Source organism: Geotrypetes seraphini, chromosome 2, assembly GCF_902459505.1.
Source record: "Geotrypetes seraphini chromosome 2, aGeoSer1.1, whole genome shotgun sequence".
Lineage (NCBI taxonomy): Eukaryota > Metazoa > Chordata > Amphibia > Gymnophiona > Dermophiidae > Geotrypetes > Geotrypetes seraphini.
Window position 1 is genome coordinate 161,802,673 of NC_047085.1, and position 19,145 is coordinate 161,821,817.

Genomic DNA, 19,145 nt, shown 5'->3' on the forward strand with positions numbered 1-19,145 from the left:
ACTGTAATCCTTACAAGCTTGACTATTTTGAGGGTGAATGAAACCCAGAAAAATAAAGCCGGAGTTTTTCATTAAAATACTGAGACTGCTTGAAGTTTTCTTTTGTTTTGAAAGTTTGCTGTTAAAACATAGTCCAGCAGTGTGCATGGGAGGCACTGGAAGGGACAGCTATCATAGTCACACGTTGAACTGCTCGGTCAGGCGGGGACACAGTGAGCCTAAAAGGGGTCAGCTGGGAGTCCCTGCCACAATATATGATTGCACTTTCTTATATATTTTGTATTCTATCAGAAGCTAAGCAGGGTCAGGCCTGGCTAGTACCTGGATAGGAGACCACCAATACCAGGCACTGTAGGCTGAGGGGCCTTATGCTGGACAGCAACAACATAGTGGAGTCACACAGTGTGGGAGAAGGCAGTGGTAAACCACTCCTGTACTCTGCCATGAAACATCACAGGGTGGATTCCTTACTGTATGTGTTGTCAGGGGTCGGTAGTCAACTCGGTGGCATAATCCATCCACATATATATACTGTATGTTTGTATATAATATAAAGACATATATAGATAGCTAAATAATATTTCTAACATAGGCATTCCTTTTGGATTTTTCTCTTATAAAACTGGCCCCATACTGAATGCATATTTTTACTAGCGTCTCAACCCTCTGCTCACCCTACTCTCTCTCCTAGTTTCATATACAAATGCCAATGTCTCTTTCCAGTCATGATTTCTGCAGTCACATGTCATACATTAGGATGCACTAAAATTGCTCCTAATTAGTTTGATGAGCATTTAAGCAAAATTATTTTGTGCAAAGAAGCATCACGGAAGGTATTGGTATCAACAGCAATTTATTCTTTTTAATCTCTCTTTTTTTGCAAAATAGTATTTGCTACCCTGCAGACAGCTCCTGAGAAGCAAGCAAATGAATAGTAGGTCTAGCACTACACAGTAGGGGGGGGGGGTAATTCTTTTTAGATCACATGAACTTAGGCACCAGGATGATGCATAATAGTTGCCAGGGTGAGGTCTGTGCCCCCTTGGAGTTGCATGCTCTGGAATTTAAATACGGCAACTAAAGATGCCTGTGCAAATCTGTACGCATTGCTGATTTGCAGTGGAAATTAATAAATTAACAAATCAATTAGCACTGATAATTGTCAATTAACATGCAATTATTGGCACTAATTAGAATTTACACACACAACTTTCTATGCATATTCTATAAAGTAGTGTGCATAAATTATACTGTGCAGATCTCATAACAGGGTGTGGCCAGGGAAGGGGCATGGGCAGGTTATGGGGATTCCTAAATGCTAGGCACACTAAGAACATAAGGGTTGCCATACTGAGACAGATCGAAGGTCCATCAAGCTCAGTTTCCTGTTTCCAACTGTGGCCAACCCAAGTCCCAATTACCTAGGTAGATCTCAAGTAGTAAAATAGATTTTATGCAGTTTTTTCCTAGGAATATTCAGTAGATTTTCCCAAGTCCATCTTAATAATGATCATTACAGAATACTCCTGATCTCCATACAATTTTGTTAGGTGCTATCGACTCATGTCCAAGTGCTGCTGACTTGAAAATCATGAAGTTTTTGTGGCAGAATACAGAAGTAGATTGCCGGGCCTTTCTTATGCGCAGTATAAATTCGGTGTTGTCGAATCAATCTTGATCCTTCACCTCCAACACTGCCCATCTGCTGCTGCCCAGATGGGTGGTACATCGTCAGTCTGACATCTCCGCTGAAACCTGTCTGCTTTGGGAGGCTCTACAGGTAGTGAAATTACCGACGGCACAGCTTTCAGCTTCACCGATGCGTGCAAGCCCCAGTGGCACGACAAACCCATGTACCATGACTGGAGCATACAATTTAGATGCAGGCATTTAGGCCTGGTTTTTATTGGCATAAATGGCCACCCTTACATGTTTGTCATGCGGACGGGTGCTACACATTCTATAAACCACACCTATCTCCAGAGACAGTTTATAGAATAGCGCTAAGCACAGATTTGTTCAGCACTGATTTTTTTAGGTGACATATATAGAATTTGGTCCACAACTTACAGAATATCAACTAAGGGCTATAACACATGTAACTACTAATTGGTGCCTATATTGATGGTTAACACCAAATATTGACTCATTATTAAATTAAGTCATGCGCATGACTATAATATAACTACCTTTCTTATATCAATTTTCTCTATCAATTTCTCAAAAACTTATTCATATAAATTTTCTTATAGTAATAGGAAACCAGCACTTATCTTATTAGACACATTCTTTCCTCTGGTGTTGGTAAAAATCTCAGCAGTATTTTGATATTGTTCTCCCAGTGCTGCTATTACTGTAACGCACGGGAGGAATTTTATTTTCAGAGTTGTCACAGGAAGTAGAATGAGGAAGATACCACCTGAGAGATATAGTTGGAAATCGATAGGTTGGAGTCAAGGAGTATTCCTAGGTTGTGCCCTTGGTCCTTTGCAGTTATGGTAGTTGAGTCCCAGTGCAGGGAGGGGTGGGAGTGGTTGCAGTTCTCTTTGCGGATCCAAAGGAGTTCTGTTTTTGGAGGCATTTAGTTGTAATTTGTTGAGGAACATCCAGTTTTTGATTTTCGAGAGGCAGTTTAAGAGTTTTGTGATCTGGGAGTTGCGAGTTTCTCCTAGTGGTAAATATAGATTGGATGTTATTCTCAAAGGAGTGAATCTGTAGGTCTAATGTAGAGATTGAATAATTGGAGGTGATAATAGAGCCCAAAAAAATCTCAGGAAGGGAATAGTAGAGCCCCCTATGGAACACTGTATTTGATCAGTTTCGGTTTCGATAGCATATTGTTGAGCAGTACGCTTTGAGATCTATTATTGAAGAAGGAGGTGAACCATTGTAATGTAGTGTTTGTGGAATGTAACAAACTTTGAATATTGGATTGTTAGCTTTGTGGGGCTTAAAAAAGGTTTGGATAATTTCCTAAAAGAGAAGTCTATAGGCCTTTATTGAGATGGCTTGGGAAAATCCACTGCTTATTCCTAGGATAAGCAGCATAAAATCTGTTTTACTACTTGATATCTAGCTAGGTAACTGAGACCTAGGTTGGCCACTGCTGTAAACAGGATACTGGGTTTGATGGACCTTTGGCCTGTCTCAGTATGGCAGTTCTTATGTCCTTATGTACCTTCTACTAAATTAATGGCCTTGATAATAATTCTTCTGAGTGATGGCATAATCAATACTCAAAAAACAAAAGTAAACACCACACTCTCATATGTCTTGATGTTCTTCATTTCACTTATTTGCTTCTTTCTCTTATTAACTATTAGTTCTTATATTCTTGTAACATTTCATGTTTCAGAAGCCAAAAAACATTCAAATCTTCAGACTTTCAAACATGGCCTCAGTGGCTACACTTGTACATCATATTTCTTGTAATGTTCAAGCCTTACAGTAGCCAGCTTCCTCATCGGCCTTTCAATTAATTTTCCTTAATGTTTTTAAATATTTGTTCAGACTTAAAGCCAATAAATAACTTATCTTATGTAAATATACTGAATGGGGCTCCGGCATGAATTCAGTGTTTCGCATTAAAAGTGTTTCAAAGAGCAATCCCCTAAAACATGAGTAGGGAACTCCGATCCTCGAGAGCCATATTCCAGTCGGGTTTTCAAGATTTCCCCAATGAATATGCATGAGATCTATTTGCATGCACTGCTTTCAAAGCATATTCATTGGGGAAATCCTGAAAACCCTACTGGAATACGGCTCTCGAGGACTGGAGTTCTCTATCCCTGCCCTAAAATGTTAAAACAGTATATCTAGAAGCATTCTATCCACATAAAACAACATACATCATTATTCAAAAATATTCTCACTCACCATTAAAGAAATAACACCACTATCTCCGTGTAGATCTAAAATGGTCATGGTGTCTCTATTCTCTCTCTTATCAACTACTCAATCAACCAATCACAGAGCTTACAAGCAAACACACCTACTTTCAAACTAACATCATCCACTCAAGCTCAGTGTTTAAACCAGCAGGACTAACAGTGCTCAACTCAAAAATCCATTTTTGTTCTCTATAATTGAGAAATTTGTTCAGGTCATCACCCTCCCAACCAACCTCAATCTGATCAATCACCCGCCATCTCAATTCTGCCACAGAGTGCTGTTTCTCCAACCAGTGTTCCACAATTTGAGCCTGTTCATTTTTTGTTAATATCTGGGATTTGTGCTCATTCAAGCGAATCCTTAATTATAGGAACAAAAATGATTTTTGAGTTGAACACTGTTAGTCCTGCTGGATTAAATGCTGAGCTTGAATGGATGACATTAGTTTGAAAGTAGGTGTGTTTGCTTGTGAGCAGTACATGCTGAGAATGATGGGCCTTGTTCCTCACAATGCATCTTAAGATGCAGTGGGAGGGGCCTAAGGCCCTGATTGGCTCTATGGTATGGCTCTTTTGAGCCAATCAGGGCCTTAGACCCATCTCACTGCATCCCAAAATGCATTGGGAGGGGGAAGACTCATCATTCTCAGCACGCGGCCCTGTAGGTTGGAGGGGGAGGGCTTCACTCCTGCCGATTTTGAATCAGAAGGTATGGGGGTGTCAGGTGATGTGTGTGTAGGGGGGTATTGCCTGATGTCAGGGGTGTTGGGTGATGATGTCAGGGGGTGTCGGTTGATGTGGAGGGAGTCCAGGAATGTTGGGGATGTTGGGATTCCTGTTTAGGGGGGGTCCAGAATTGTCAGAGGAGTCAGGGGATGTTGGGATGGGGAGTGTAGGGCTCCAGCTGATCCTGTCCGGGGGAAACCCCATCAGCTGAGCCTGCAGGAATCCCCAAAACTGGCTAAACTGATGGGGATTCCCCTGCCATGATCAGACAAGATAGTTAGGTACGTCTATAAAACTTGCCTTTGTGCATTTTTCACATGGATGTTTTTTGGGGGTTTTGCTTTGTTTTTTAATGGCCAAAAAAGGTAGACGTTCTAAGGACCAAAATGTCTACATAGGTCATTTAAAAAAATAAAAGCTAGACATCTGACAGCTTTAAAAATGGACATTTTTTCTACTGGGTTTGTGGATGTCCTATTGAAAATGTCCCTCTGTGTGTTCTTTTCAAGTGAATTAACATGATTTTCTTTTGTTCTTTCCTTTACTTTGCTATTATTCTTGGGATGTCTTTCTATGATTGTATCACCTCTGTCATCTTCACCTGCTCTCTTTGGTCAGTCTTATAGGCATTACCAACATAAGACACATTTGTGTTGCATTTTCAAGTCACTTTTAGATTTTTTTTTTCTAATTTCGGGGAGAGGGGGGGAGGAGGGGGGTTCAGTTTGTTTCACACTTTTTTTTTCTAAATGAAAATTATTTAACATTTATTAAAATGTTTTAATACTCAGAAATAAACCATATGTATGTTAATTCATAACTTAAATAAACCTTGTGCATACAATTTTAAGGCACCCAAATTGAATGTGCTTTAATAAATGGACATCCCTGCTGTTCTTTGCTCCTTTTATTTGTTGCTAAATTATCTTTACTTTCGTCACCCTCATTTTCATATGCATTCACAGAGAAAAGCACAAAGTAGGATTTTCTTATGTTATATAGGTCCAAAGTTTGAATTAATGAATGAGACGATGGACTGTGGATCAGCAGATAACGTTCAATATTTTTGCTCAGCTTTCTGACTTCCAGATGCAACCTAGGCATGTTTATGAAATTTGCATGCAATCAGTAATTAAATCATCTCCCTACTGGTCTGAAGAAATGTTTCTGGGTTCCACCCCATACCAAAGAACAATCATATTTCTAGAGTACAGCTCTTGATTTGTTTTGAAATTTGTAAGTGATCAGCATTTAAATTCTTTCTCCAGTCTCAGCCATCTGTAGCAATACATCTAAATTCTGTGCAGACACCAGACAACTAGACAGACACATTTATGTTTCCTCATAAGATCTAATGACCAACAGATCATTTCTTGACTTTTACGGGATACTGTAATGTTATAACAGTTGTTTGGGCAGACAAGCACCATTTTTTAGGCTTTTGTATAAAACAAAACAAAAAAACATATTCAAGGTCTTTATTTGTTATATTGCTTGTCAAAATCAATATCTAAAACACCTGTGTGTCTTTATAAAATACTAGCACAAGTTCGGCAGAATCAGGGATAAGAAAACTCTGCTTTAAAGTTAGCAGGGTGGGAGTTCCAGAGCAAAGGTGCTGTAAAAACGAAAGCTGAATGTCTGGTCAGTTCCAGATGTGAGCAACAAGCAGAGGGCATGGAATTGGTTTCTAATGAAGGGTACAAACATGGCGGTATGGGACAATGAGAGAGGAAAGCTGCAATGGGATTCCAGTGTATAAAACTTTATGAGTTAGGGTAACAATCTTATGCTCGATCCTAAAAGGAATTGGAAGCCAGTGGTGTTTCAAGAGAGAAGTGACGTGGTCAAAGTGGTGTGCGTGTGAGTCAGACGATGAATGGAGGTGTTTTGGATCGAATGAAGATTTTTTTCAAAAGGGAGGAAGGATGCTACAAGAAGCCAGTTTGGTTGATGCAAGAGCATAAAGGTTTAGTTTTAAGTTTATTTTGTATTTGATAAAATCACTTTTTTCAAAGATTACAAAGCGGTAAACAATAAATACATTTCAAATAAGGGAGACATACAGTATAGGGATGGACAGACATACACTTCGTAGGGAAGTCAGGGAAGAACTACAATTTGATATAGAAAAGAGAAATAAGGATAAAACAATAGGAGTTATGTTATATTAGATCAGTACTTGCCTACTTCAATTAGGAATAGTAACTCGGTTTAAAAGACTGATTAATTAAAAGCATCTCTATATAAAAAAAACTTTTTAGTTTTGATTTAAATTTTTTGAGGTTCTTTTCTTCTCTTACCTGAGCAGATAGTAGGTTCCACGTTTGGGGCACGGTGACAGAGAAGAGTGTATCTTGTACTCCTGTCCGCAGTTTTTCTTTGTTTGTTCCGATTGTGTTTCACTGGACTGTGTTTCACTGGATTGTGCTTTTTGCTTGTATTTTTACTGTAACATATAGTAATAACGTAGTTAACGATGACAGATAAAAACCAGCACGGTCCATCCGCTCTTCCAAGAAAAGTGGCCAGGGTTGTACCATGCAGTTTACTCCTTTTTTTCATTAGGGCTTGAGCTGCTGCTCCTTGCAGGTAACCCCCCCCCCCAACTCCTAATGCCGTAGCGAGGGTGAGTGGCGCCCAGGGTGTTTGCACCAAATGTTTTTGTGAGTGTGGGTGTGGCAACAAATGCCATACAGTTTGAACCAACTCTGGCTCCATGACAAGTGAACTCCTAATTCGCCGCTAGATTTTATAAAATTACATATGCAAATCATGATTCTGCCCAAGTTCCTCCCCTGAGCACATCTATTATACTAGCACATGCCAGCTTACATTGTTTTAACCCTATTTAGGCATGTAAAGCATAATTTTATACACAAATATGATGTACAGTGGAACCTTGGTTTGCGAGCATAATTCGTTCCAGCACCATTGCTGAACTGGCCCCTTTTTACTGATTATCAACAAGTCTTGAGATTGAAAAACCCCAGGGCCACATCATCTCTGCAGCTTGTTAGAGGAAGCTGGCAGGTGAGAGAAGTTCTTTTTGGGCTTTGAGGAATGAATAACTGGCACTACTATCCATATGCCAATGCTACCATTATGCATCCCAGGGCTTTATATGCCTGACACAACAACAAATCATCTAGGCTAATAGCGAGCTAGGGTGAGATGCATACAGCTCTCTTCAAATTATTATTCATTCAAGGGGGTGATTTTCTCCTGCCAGGGGACTTTGAGGTATATGTGTGTGTGTGTGTGTGGGGGGGGGGGGGGATGTCAGCGGTTTTGATAGGAGGGAGTGGGCATCCATCTTGCTGGGTAATTTTGCAGTGGAGGGTCCCCTGTCATAGCCTCTCAGCTGAGGCAGTAGGGATCTCTCCTGTCCCCGCCCATCGCTGGACCACCTGTCCTTAAGGCAGGCCTGGTGGAGGCCTGCAACAGGTCCAGGTTGGGGGCGGGTGGGTGCTGACCTGAATATAAGCCCCAAAATCTCAGCTTCTATTTGAGTATATATTGTATGATACTGGTGTGGGATTCTCAGCCACTTCTTAGGCGGCGGCTGAGACCAGTGTCCTACAGTATACAGAATTTCCCCCTAAATGCTCTTCTAGAAATGGTGCTTAGTTTAGAGAGTTGTTTATAGAATAACACTCTGTGCTATTTTTTTCAGCACTACGTATAGAATTTACCCCATTGTCCTTGCTCCATGCATTAAAGTAAGTGCAAAATGTTCACCGGAAAACATGCATTAAATCTTTTAGATATTTTTGTATTGCAATTTAATGTGATAAATACAATCAGCGCTGCGGTCTGGAGCTATCTGTCGCTCATTGTTTCCTTTCTCATGGACTGAGGAGCTTGTGCTCCTTAGCCCCACACTCTCATTGGCTATTGTATTTGTTCTTTTTGATAAACTCTAGGTGGGGGGTTGTGGGCTCCACTTTCTTTTTGGTTTTTGTTTGTGCATAATGTGGTCTTTATATCATTACTGTGTTCTCTGCTGGTGATGATTGTATTGTTTTGCAATGTTCACAGCCGCTTTTGTTTGCCTCAGTTTTCATTGCATGCCCTTTGTTACTCTGGCTGACCTCAATAAACATGATTTTTAAAAGAAAACATATAGGGAGAGAGAAATATAAAGGAAAAAGAAAACAATATATTGATATAATACATCCATATTTACCTGGTTAAATAATAGTGCCATCTAAGGATATTTCCCATCAGTAAATCTATTATTTAGCTTCTTTAGCTAATATAAGCCTTTCTAACTGTCCCCTCCTTTTACAAAACCGTGAAAGCAGATATTAGTGCAGGCTGGCATGCTGAAAGCTCTGCGCTGCTCCCGACACTCATAGAGTTTCTATGAGCGTCGGGAGCAGCACAGAACATTCAGAGCGCTAACCTGTGCTAAAAACTACTTTCACGGTTTTGATAAAGGAGGGTTGTATTAGCTCAAAAATACATAAATAGTTTCAGGAAAAATGATAAGACATTTTGAGGGAAATTTCAGGAAAAAGTTGTACATAAGGTCAAAGTCCTTGCCCTTAACTGGAGATTCTGCTTACACTTTGGCCCTGATTCTGCAAAACACGTCTAAAGTTAGGTGCCTTTTGTAGAATCACGCTCAGCGGCGCTCAGCACTATTTAGATGTCTAACTTTTTAGGCATCCTTTAGAGAATCAGGTTTAGGTGATATTTAGAAATCCAAACAATGTCCGTAATGTTGTAATATTTTATTATTAGAATGGCGATTTTATGCTGTTTTTCATTGTAATTGTAATACTAGGTGTTAGATCTGATTAATGCTTTTATTTATTTCTCTTTCATCAGACAGAGTGACTGAGATTCAAACCAGCAATATTAGTGTAGACTGCTGTAGGTTTAACCAGTGTGCTACAGAGTGAGCTAGCAAGCACCATAGCAATTGTAAAACTAGGTCTTATAGGCATTGTAAGGAAGTCTACTTTTGAGCAGTATTTAGGCTTCAGATAGACCTGAGTTCTAAGGTCGGAACTTAGGAACAATTTGGATGTGCTTAATGTGATCTGCTAAATAGCTCTCTGGGTTTTTATTTTTGCTTTATTAAGCTCATAATACATTTAATAAGCCACCACATAAACATGGCACATCAATGCAAAGATATTTCATGCAAAACCTTCTATTTTTCTGGGCAAACAGTAATTTGCTAATTAGAGGAAAAAATCCGTTAACGCCACCAGTACACAGAAGGCCCCAGTGAGAAAGCCGCAAAGCAGCCTGTGAGTGCTGCTGGCTCGACACTCCTCTGCAGCAAGGTATTTATGGTTGCGGTCGGTGGGGATTAGTTGGGAGGGAAGGATGGAGGGTCAGTGGGAGTTCAGCGGTTCGGCTGTGCGGCAGGGGAGTGGTAGGGGGAAGCACAGCTGCTTATGACTAAGGCTTATTTTCGGGGGTAGGGCTTATATTAAGACCTACCCTGGAAATCACGCTAGGGCTTATTTTGGGGTAGGTATTATTTTCGGGGAAACACGGTACATAGGCACACCACTGGTAGTAAGTGGTATATAAATATAATTTATATAAGTGGTATATAAATATAATGTAATATAAGTGGGAAAGAAAGAAAGAACATATTCCTATGGGCGCCTTTAGCAAATGCTGATCATTAATACATGCTTACGTGATTAGTGCATGCTAATATAGTACTGTCCTTTGATGAACTCCCTCCTTAATCTCTCCACTATGGCCTTGTCTTCTCTGAGTGCCCCTTTTACCCCTCAGTCATTTAGCTGTCCAACTGATCCTTTTTTTCAGCTTCTTGTTTCTAATATAAATAAAAAAGTTTTTGCTATGTGTTTTTGCCTCCAATGCAATCTTCTTTTTGAGGTCTCTCTTTACCTTCCTTATCAGCACTTTGCATTTGACTTGTCATTCCTTATGCTGTTTCCTATTATTTTTAGTTGGATCCTTCTTCCACTTTCTGAAGGATTTTCTTTTCACTCTAATAGCTTCCTTCACCTCACTTATTAACCATGCTGGCTGGTTGGCTTCCCTTCCTCCTTTTTTAACACTTTAAATATATCTGGTCTGGGCTTTCAGGATGGTATTTTTTTAATAACATCCGTACCTGATGTAAATTTTTGACCTTTGTAGCTTCTTCTCTAAGTTTTTTTTTTTTTTTTTTTTATCATTCTCTTCATTTTATCATAGTCTCCTTGTTGAATGCTAAATGAGCAGGTAAGTAGAGAGAGAGAGAAAAAAAAAAACAACTCACAGATTCAATTCACTTGGAGGAGTGTATGGCGCAGTGGTTGAGGAGGAGTGTTTGGCACAGTGGTTGAAGCTATAGCCTCAACACCCTGGGGTTGTGGGTTCAAACCCCACGCTGCTCCTTGTGACTCTGGGCAAATCACTTAATCCTTCATAGCCCCAGGTACGTTAGATAGATAGTGAGCCCACTGGGACAGATAGGGAAAATTCATCAAGGAACACTACCTCCCTAACATGCACTGATGTTACATTTACACAGCCAGTATTGGAGTAATTGAAATCACCTATTATTATTGGGTTACCCAATTTGTTAGCCTTCTTAATTTCTGATAAAATTTCTGCATCAGTGTATTCATTCTGGCCATGTGGACAGTAGCACATACCTATCCCTATCCTTTTCCCTTTTACACATGAAATTTCCATCCATAGGGATTCCAAGGTGTGTTTTGTATCCTATAGAATTTTTAGACTATTCAATTCAAGGCCGTCCATGACATGCAATGTTACCTCTTCACAATTTGATCTACCCTATCACTGCAATACAATTTGTACCCTGGAATTACCATTGGGTATCTTCCTTCTACCAGGTCTCAGAGATGCCTGTTATATCTCTAACTTTTCATTTAGTGCAGTATATTCTAACTCTCCCATCTGGTTTTTTAGACGTCTGGCATTTGCATACAGACATTTCAAAGAGTGTTTGTTAATTCCTATTTACAACGTGATTAGCTATTTGCAATTTTTAAAATCAGTCTTTTCTATATTTAAGGACACTTGCCCCTCTTCTACAAAGCCGCGCGGTAACGGCTCCGAAGCCCATAAACATTTAAAGGGCTTTGGGGCTGTTGCCACCCAGCAGCCGCTAGCGAGGCTTTGTACAAGAGGGGGTTGGTCTACTAAGGTCTCTATTGCAACATCACTATCAGGATGCCCTATGTTCCCTGTTTTGATTATATCTTTTAAAGATACCTTGTTCCAAACCATGCACTTTTGAGTGACTTTTGGCCTTCTCCTCATTAGTTTTGAACAGCTTGTTACTTTTTGGGAACCTTTGATGAAAAAAATATCTGTGGAGAAATAGAGATGCATTTTGAGAAAATAACAAACCTTTCTCCATAAAACATCAGCAAATAACATATACAGTACACATTAAAACTAATTAATAAATGTTTCAATAGTTTTTTTTAATGCTGAAATAATACTATTTCATTTTAGGAAGGTACATAGAACCAGGGCCAAACCGATTAATAGAAATGTTGGATAAGTTTAAAAACAAATTTTTAAAACATTTCTTTTTACTGATGCATATGGAAATACTGTAAATAGAAATGTTTCATTGCCAAGAAAATCCAGTAAAAGACACAAGATGTTTTTGATTTTGATTTTGTTTTGAATTAAAAAAAAAAAACATTTTAAAACTGAATTGTAATTTTATTTTTATTGTAATTTTATTACATAGTAACAAAATAAAATGATGGCAGATATAAACCCTAATGGTCCATTCAATCTGCCCAACCATACACACTATAAATTAATAATTTAATTGAAATGGTCCTTTTTCTTAGATATTTCTGGACCAGAAACCCAGAGCTCTGCCTGGTAGTATGCTTAAGTTCTATCTACTGGACTCTCCATCAAAACACTCCAGCCCATCTAAACCATCCCATCCATTGAAGCCCTTCTCAGCCTGTCCTCAACTGAATGGCCATATTTGGGATACAGACTGTGCAAGTTTGCTCAGTACTAGCCTTAGTTCCTTCAATATATACCCATGATTTTCTGATTAGAGATATCTCTGTTCATCGCATGCTTGTTTGAACTCTTTCACTGTTTTCCTTTCCACCACCTCCCTTAAGGAGCACATTCCATGTAACAATCACCCTGTCCATAAAAAACATTACTCTTGAGTCTACCACCCCTAAACCTCAAATTAAGCCCTCTGGTTTTACCATTTTCCTTTCCCTGGAAAAGATTTTGTTCTACGTTAATACCTTTCAAGTACTTGAACATCTGAATCATATCTCCCCGTCCCTCCTTTCTGCTAGGGTATACATATTTGGGGCTTCCAGTCTTTCCTCATACTTCTTTTGGTGCAAACCTCCTACCATTTATGTCACCTTTCTAAACTAAACTAAACTAAACTAAACTAAACCTTAAGTTTGTGTACCACATCATCTCCATAAAGACAGAGCTCGGCACGGTTTACAGGTAATTCAATAAATGAGGGAAGGACATAATAAGAAATTAGAGGTTATGAAGAGGATAGCTAGCTTTACATTTTAAATAGATAGCTTTACGTTTTGGAGAAAAGCCAGGTTTTCAGATGCTTTCGGAATAATTGGAATGTGCCTAGGTTCCGCAGCGGGGCAGGGAGGTTATTCTAAAACTCAGTGAATTTGAAGAAAAGGGATTTCCCTAATTTACCTGCATATATGATGCCTTTTAACGAGGGGAAAGATAGTTTGAGTTTGTGGGCGGATCTGGTAGCGTCAGGTCTCGAAGAATTCCAGGATAGTGGGATTAGGGGAGGAAGAATGCCATGTAGGATCTTGAAAATTAGGCAGGTACATTTAAAGTGAAACAACGTCAAAAATATAGAATTTATTTTCTGCAAATTGGCAGTTAACAAAATAACACTTTTCAGTTACAGTGGCAAAATAACATGCAGAATATAGACAGCTGATTGGTTGGGCTGAGAACTTTTCAGTATCCCCTTGTATACAAGAGGATATGCATGCAAATGTCTCGCATGAATATTCTGAAAACCTGACTTGCTGGGGGATTCCCCATGACAACTTTAGGAACCACCGATTAATTAATTTATTTTGCCTGATTTTGGAATAGGTGGGTCATGAATCCTCAAAAAACTCCAGAGTAGACGGGCAAAGCATGATAAAAACCATTCTAATTCTATTAAAAACCTTTCTCTGGACTACTTCAAGTCTTCTTATGTTGTTTGCCAGATATGGTCTCCAAAATTGAACACAGTGCTTCAAGTGGGGCCCCATGAACAACCTGTACAGGGGCATCAACACCTTATTTTTTTAAATTTTTTTTAATTTATTTATCATTTTTCAAAAACATTACAAGAAACAAACTTCTTGTTAAAGCAATACAGCTGAATAAAGTTAAAATATAACATTAAATCAAAGATTTTAATATTTGAAGAAAGTATAAACGCTTCCTTAGATACCAGTTATGGAGGGGGAGTTAAAACCAGAATAAAGAGAAGTAACTTTCTTTAACATAAAGAAAACATGAAAAGGAAAGGCCTTAACGCAAGTTTGCTAAATATTCCTTTCACTGGTGTCGACTCCATCAAACTATCTTTTTCAGATCCAGAAAAGATTTTAGTTGATCTGGCAGAAAAAATACTTATTTATTTTAAGCATATTTCACTATACACTTGCAAGGGTAAACTAGAAGGAAAGTTGCTCCTAAAGATATAACCTCTTGCCTTAAAGACAAAAATTGTTTCCTTCTCTCCTGAGTAATTTTTTTTATTTTTTTTATTATTTATTTATGAATTTCAAATTAACAAATCAAGATAAATCTTGTACAGAAAGTGATTACAACAAAAAAACAAAGAGAAACCTCATAAATTTACATAGAAACCAAATTTTTGTATAATCTCTCAAGTCCACCATTATGATCCATGATATAAAATAAACGGAATTAACAAAGAACTATTCATTAAAGATAACTGGTACATGGTTAACTGATGTTCAGGCGTCTAGTATCTTGAAGCCCTCATTCTTTCCCCTTCTCTAGGCGGGACAAGGAGAGAAGGGCCGTCAACTGGTTTGGCTCAAAGAAAACATATTTCTGAGAATTATATTGAACTATACACTTGCAGGGATGGCGAAGATAGAAAGTTCCCCCAAGAGCCAAAACTCCAGGTTTTAATAATAGAAACTCCTTTCTACGTCTTTGTGTATCTCTTGCCAAATCTGGGAACATCTGTATCTTTAAATCAAGAAACTTTTTCTCTTTATTTTTGAAGAATAGTCTCAAAAGCCAATTCTTATCCAATGTAATAGCCAAGATCACAATCAATGTAGCAGGTATTGCAACTTCTTTATCAGATAGTTCAAGTAAAGCAGATACATCAATTGGTTCCTGAGTTTTTTCTTGAAGATCCTGATTTTTATTAGGTAAATAATAGACCTGGGTGAAAGGAGGTAATGAATCTTCCGATACTTCCAATATCTCCAGCAAATACCGTTTTAACATTTCTCTTGGAGTCACTGTTGAAATTCGTGGAAAATTAATCAATCTTAAATTATTATTCCTAGAGAAATTTTCAAATGTTTCTATCATCCTTCTTAGATTTATATTATCCTTAATTAAAGTATCCTGAAGCAACTTGGAAGATTTAAGTTGATCTTTAATACTCTGGATATCTAATTTTGATTTTCCCAAGTCTTGTTTTATCTGAAGAACTTCTTTCTCTTGAGTTTTTATTTTCCCCTCTATTTGAAGATGATTAGTATTTACTGTTCTAGTCAAATTGGCAATCAAATCCCACAAAGCCTCCAGTGTAACTTCTTGGGGCTTTACAATATTAAAAGTCTGCAAATTTAATAGTGATAGATTAGGCTCACCAGCTAAAGGATCCTCTCCTCTCCGTTCCTCCTGTATCGGGGTTAACCCCAGCGTTGTAATATCCTCATGTGCACTCAGGCTCTGCTGCAGTCCGTGTGAGCCTGAGTCGATGTTCATCTCGCCGTTCCCTGCAGCCTCTGGGAGGGAGCTCATGCCGACTTCCGGCTGCCTCCCCACTCCCGGGGAACTGGCGGCTCGAGGGTTGGGAGGAGGGATTCTCATGTCGGGGCTCAACGAGATCTCATGAGCCTGAAGAGACGCCTCCAGTCCGTTGCCAGGAAGTGTCTCAGCCGGGGGCGACACCGACGCTCCAATGGCGCCCTGCATCCGTCTTAGCAACTCCTCAATGTTGCCAGAGGAGGCTATTCCGGGACGCCACGAGGCCGAAGAGGCTCCCTTTCCCCTCCTCTTTGGCATGGTCAAAGTTCTACAGCGTAAAACGCCAGAAAAAAAGTTTTCCGAAGGTAAGGTTTTGCGGGCGGTTGCTCAGTGAACCACGACCGTGGCCATCTTGGATCCTCTCCTGAGTAATTTTAGTCACATCTAAATATCCATATTCTTTTACCAAAAAACAGACTTTTTGAAAATTTGAAGTATAGTTTCATAAATGAGTCCAGATCTTGTTGGAAAACAAATGATATTAATAGTGTTGTCCTTAAAGTAGACTCAGTAATAAATTCTTCTAGTATCGCAGATATCTCATTCAAATCAAGCTGAGGTTGAATATTTTTCTCTTCCTTCCCTTCTTGTATCTCCTGGGAATTTTTTTATCACAGTAGGTAGATAGTAAATTTTATTCAAAGGAGGTATAAACTAAGGAAATATTTCAATATCTCTACCAAGTATTTTCTGAAGAGATAATATGGAGAGATCCCAGGGGTCCTCGGGAAGTTCAAAATTCTGACATTAAAGCCATTTGTTGAAATTTTCAATATTTTCTATTTTATGTTGTAACAATGTACTATCCTTTATTGCAAGACCTTTATATTCTTGCAATGATTGTACCTCAGTGTGAAGTTTTTCAATAGAATTCTTAGTTTCCAAATTTGTTTGTTCAAAATTTTTTGTAATAGTGTCTAACTTTACTCCAAGAGCCTTTATTTCCTCTGCCATTTTTGTTGTGGCTACGTCTAACTTCTGGAGCATCTTAAGGATAGTTGATAGGGTGTCCTCCGTCAGGGGGAATAACCCCATAAGCTGTTCCGCATCGGCAGAATATCATCTGCCGAGGATCCTTCCTCTATGGACAGGTCAGGTGCAACTTCGACTTCCCTTCCCTTCACTTCCTGGGCAGCCGCATCAGCTGGACAGGGAGGCGAGAGAGAGAGATCTACTGCCCCAGCGCAACCGAATCTTCTTCCCTCAGGAACGCAGCGGGGCTTAACTCGCCTGTAGAAAAGCAAACTCCTGGCAGACATTGCTCCAAAGTGCATTGGACGAAGGCAGTCGAGGGAGTTGAGGAGGTAGGCGCCCTCACATTACCTTTTCGTTTAGTGTGTGGCATTCCGTGTAATCAGTATATAATACAGTGCGGAGAGCGTTCTTACTGCTGCCAGGTTAGCGTCGCCATTTTGGCTGGCATCAACACCTTTTTTGTTCTACTGGTTACACCTCTCTCTATACAGGCTAGCATCCTTCTGGCAACAGCCACCTCCTTGTCACACTGTTTCTTTGCCTTTAGATCTTCTGACACTATCATCCCAAGGTCCTTCTCCCCATCCGTGCATATCAGTCTCTCACTTCCTAGAACATACGGCTCTTTCTGATTTCTAATACTTTGCACTTCTTTGCATTGAATTTTAGTTGCCAGACATTAAACTATTCCTCTAACTTTTGCAGATCCTTTTTCATGTTTTCCACTCCTTCTTAGGTGTCTACTCTGTTACATATCTTGGTATCATCCGCAAAAAGGCAAACCTTTCCTTCTAACCCTTTGACGATGTTGCTCACAAACATATTGAACGGAATCAGCCCCAGCATCAATCCTTGAGGGTCTCCACTACTCACCTTTCCTTCTTCCAAGTGAATTCCATTAATCACCACCCTCTAGCATCTGTCCCTCAAACAGTTTCTAATCTAGTTCATCATTTGGGGTTCTAACTTCAAGTTTGAGGAACCGTGTCAAAGGCTTTGCTGAAATCTAAGAAAATTACATCTAGCATATGCCTTTGATATAATTCTCTGGTTACATGTAACTAATTTTGTTACTTATACTTTCTTGGTACTTGTGCTTTAGACCAGTGTTTTTCAACCTTTTTACACCCGTGGACCAGCAGAAATAAAAATAATTATTTTGTGGAATGGCAAACTACTAAGACTGAAATAAGAAAAACACATTTCCTTCCTGTCTCTGCAAGCTCAGTCCCCACAAACCATCTGATCCCATCTGCATGCCTCAGTTATGATTTTATATTGAACGTATTCCAGTACCTCCCCTCTTTTCCCCATCTTAATTCAGCAGATACCTTCCATCACCCTACTCCCTCCATTCCTTATTCAGCATCTTCTCCTTGTCTCCCTATTTCCCCCTTCACCATGTCCAGCATATCCCCTCTGTCTCCCTACTCCCTCTACCCATGTCCAACATCTTACTTCTGTCTTCATACTCCACCCTCCTCCTGTTCAGCATTTTCCATGTCTCTCTGCCCCCTGCAAGGTCCAGCATCTGTCTTTGTGACCCTATTCTTCTAACTCCCACCTAGTTCCAATAATTATCCTCCCCCAAGGGGATCTACCATCTCCCTTCTATCACACCAATCCCCCCCCACAACACGTGGGAATCCAGCATCTCTTATTCCCTCTCTTAGCTGCTGGCTGCAAAGTGACTCCAGTGTCACAATGGCTGGTTTCTCCATAACTGACACTAAATCGGAAGCAGCCTGGTTATTAACTCGCATCAGTTTACTTACAGTTCCCTTGCCCAGAAGTCTGGAAGCAACTTGAAAGGCTTGTTCTTCATTCAGAGTTAAGCCCAATAATGCTACTGTCTGCCTCCCTTGCTTACTGGTACTTGCCTCAGACAAGCGCTGAACCGCAGTGGCAGAGGAGCCACCATTCCAGGGGCTTAGGGATGTCTCTCCCGAACTTGACTACTATCAGCCCTGCCTTCAATTGTGGTCCCGCTAAATCAGATGGCTAGAACGAAGAAAGAAGCTGCGGGACCTTTCCTCTTGCCTGCATTGTTATTCGCTACAAGCTCTGCTGGTCTCTATCCTGCCTCTCAAACACAGGAAGTCACTTCAGAGGGGGGCGGGATCAGGATTGGCAGAGCCTATAGCGATGCAGGCAAGAGGAAAAGTGTTTCTTTTTGCTGCAGTACCGCAGCCGATCCTAACGCCAGCCCTGGAAGGGAAAGGAGAAGAGATGCCTGACAGGAAATTTAACCGGGTCAATCTCGCTAGCCCTCCGCGGACTAGCAGAAATTTTCTGCAGACCAACACCGGTTCACGGACCAGCGGTTGAAGAACAGTGCTTTAGACTGTAAGCTACCCAGAAGGTCTATGATCCATGGTGCAGGATAGTAAGTTTGAAATAAACTTGGAAACTTGAATATCTAATGCCCTAGGTCAGGGGTAGGCAATTCTGGTCCTCGAGAGCCGGAGCCAGGTCAGGTATTCAGAATATCCATAATGAATCTGTATGAGATGTATTTGCATGCACTGCCTCCTT

At 39.9% G+C, this 19,145-nt stretch overlaps 1 protein-coding gene and 1 long non-coding RNA gene across 4 annotated transcripts in view; one reads left to right on the top strand and one right to left on the bottom strand.

Moving 5' to 3' along the window:
• CDH7 (cadherin 7) overlaps positions 1-19,145 on the top strand; it is a 390,069-nt gene that overhangs the window by 39,401 nt on the left and 331,523 nt on the right. The gene's annotated exons all lie outside the window — the stretch shown is intronic.
• LOC117355515 overlaps positions 1-19,145 on the bottom strand; it is a 161,852-nt gene that overhangs the window by 21,407 nt on the left and 121,300 nt on the right. For both annotated transcript variants that reach the window (XR_004538392.1, XR_004538391.1), the window contains 2 exons: positions 11,841-11,938; positions 6,920-7,065 (listed from right to left, as the gene is read on the bottom strand). This is a non-coding gene — a long non-coding RNA (uncharacterized LOC117355515). The remainder of the gene's footprint in view (positions 1-6,919; positions 7,066-11,840; positions 11,939-19,145) is intronic.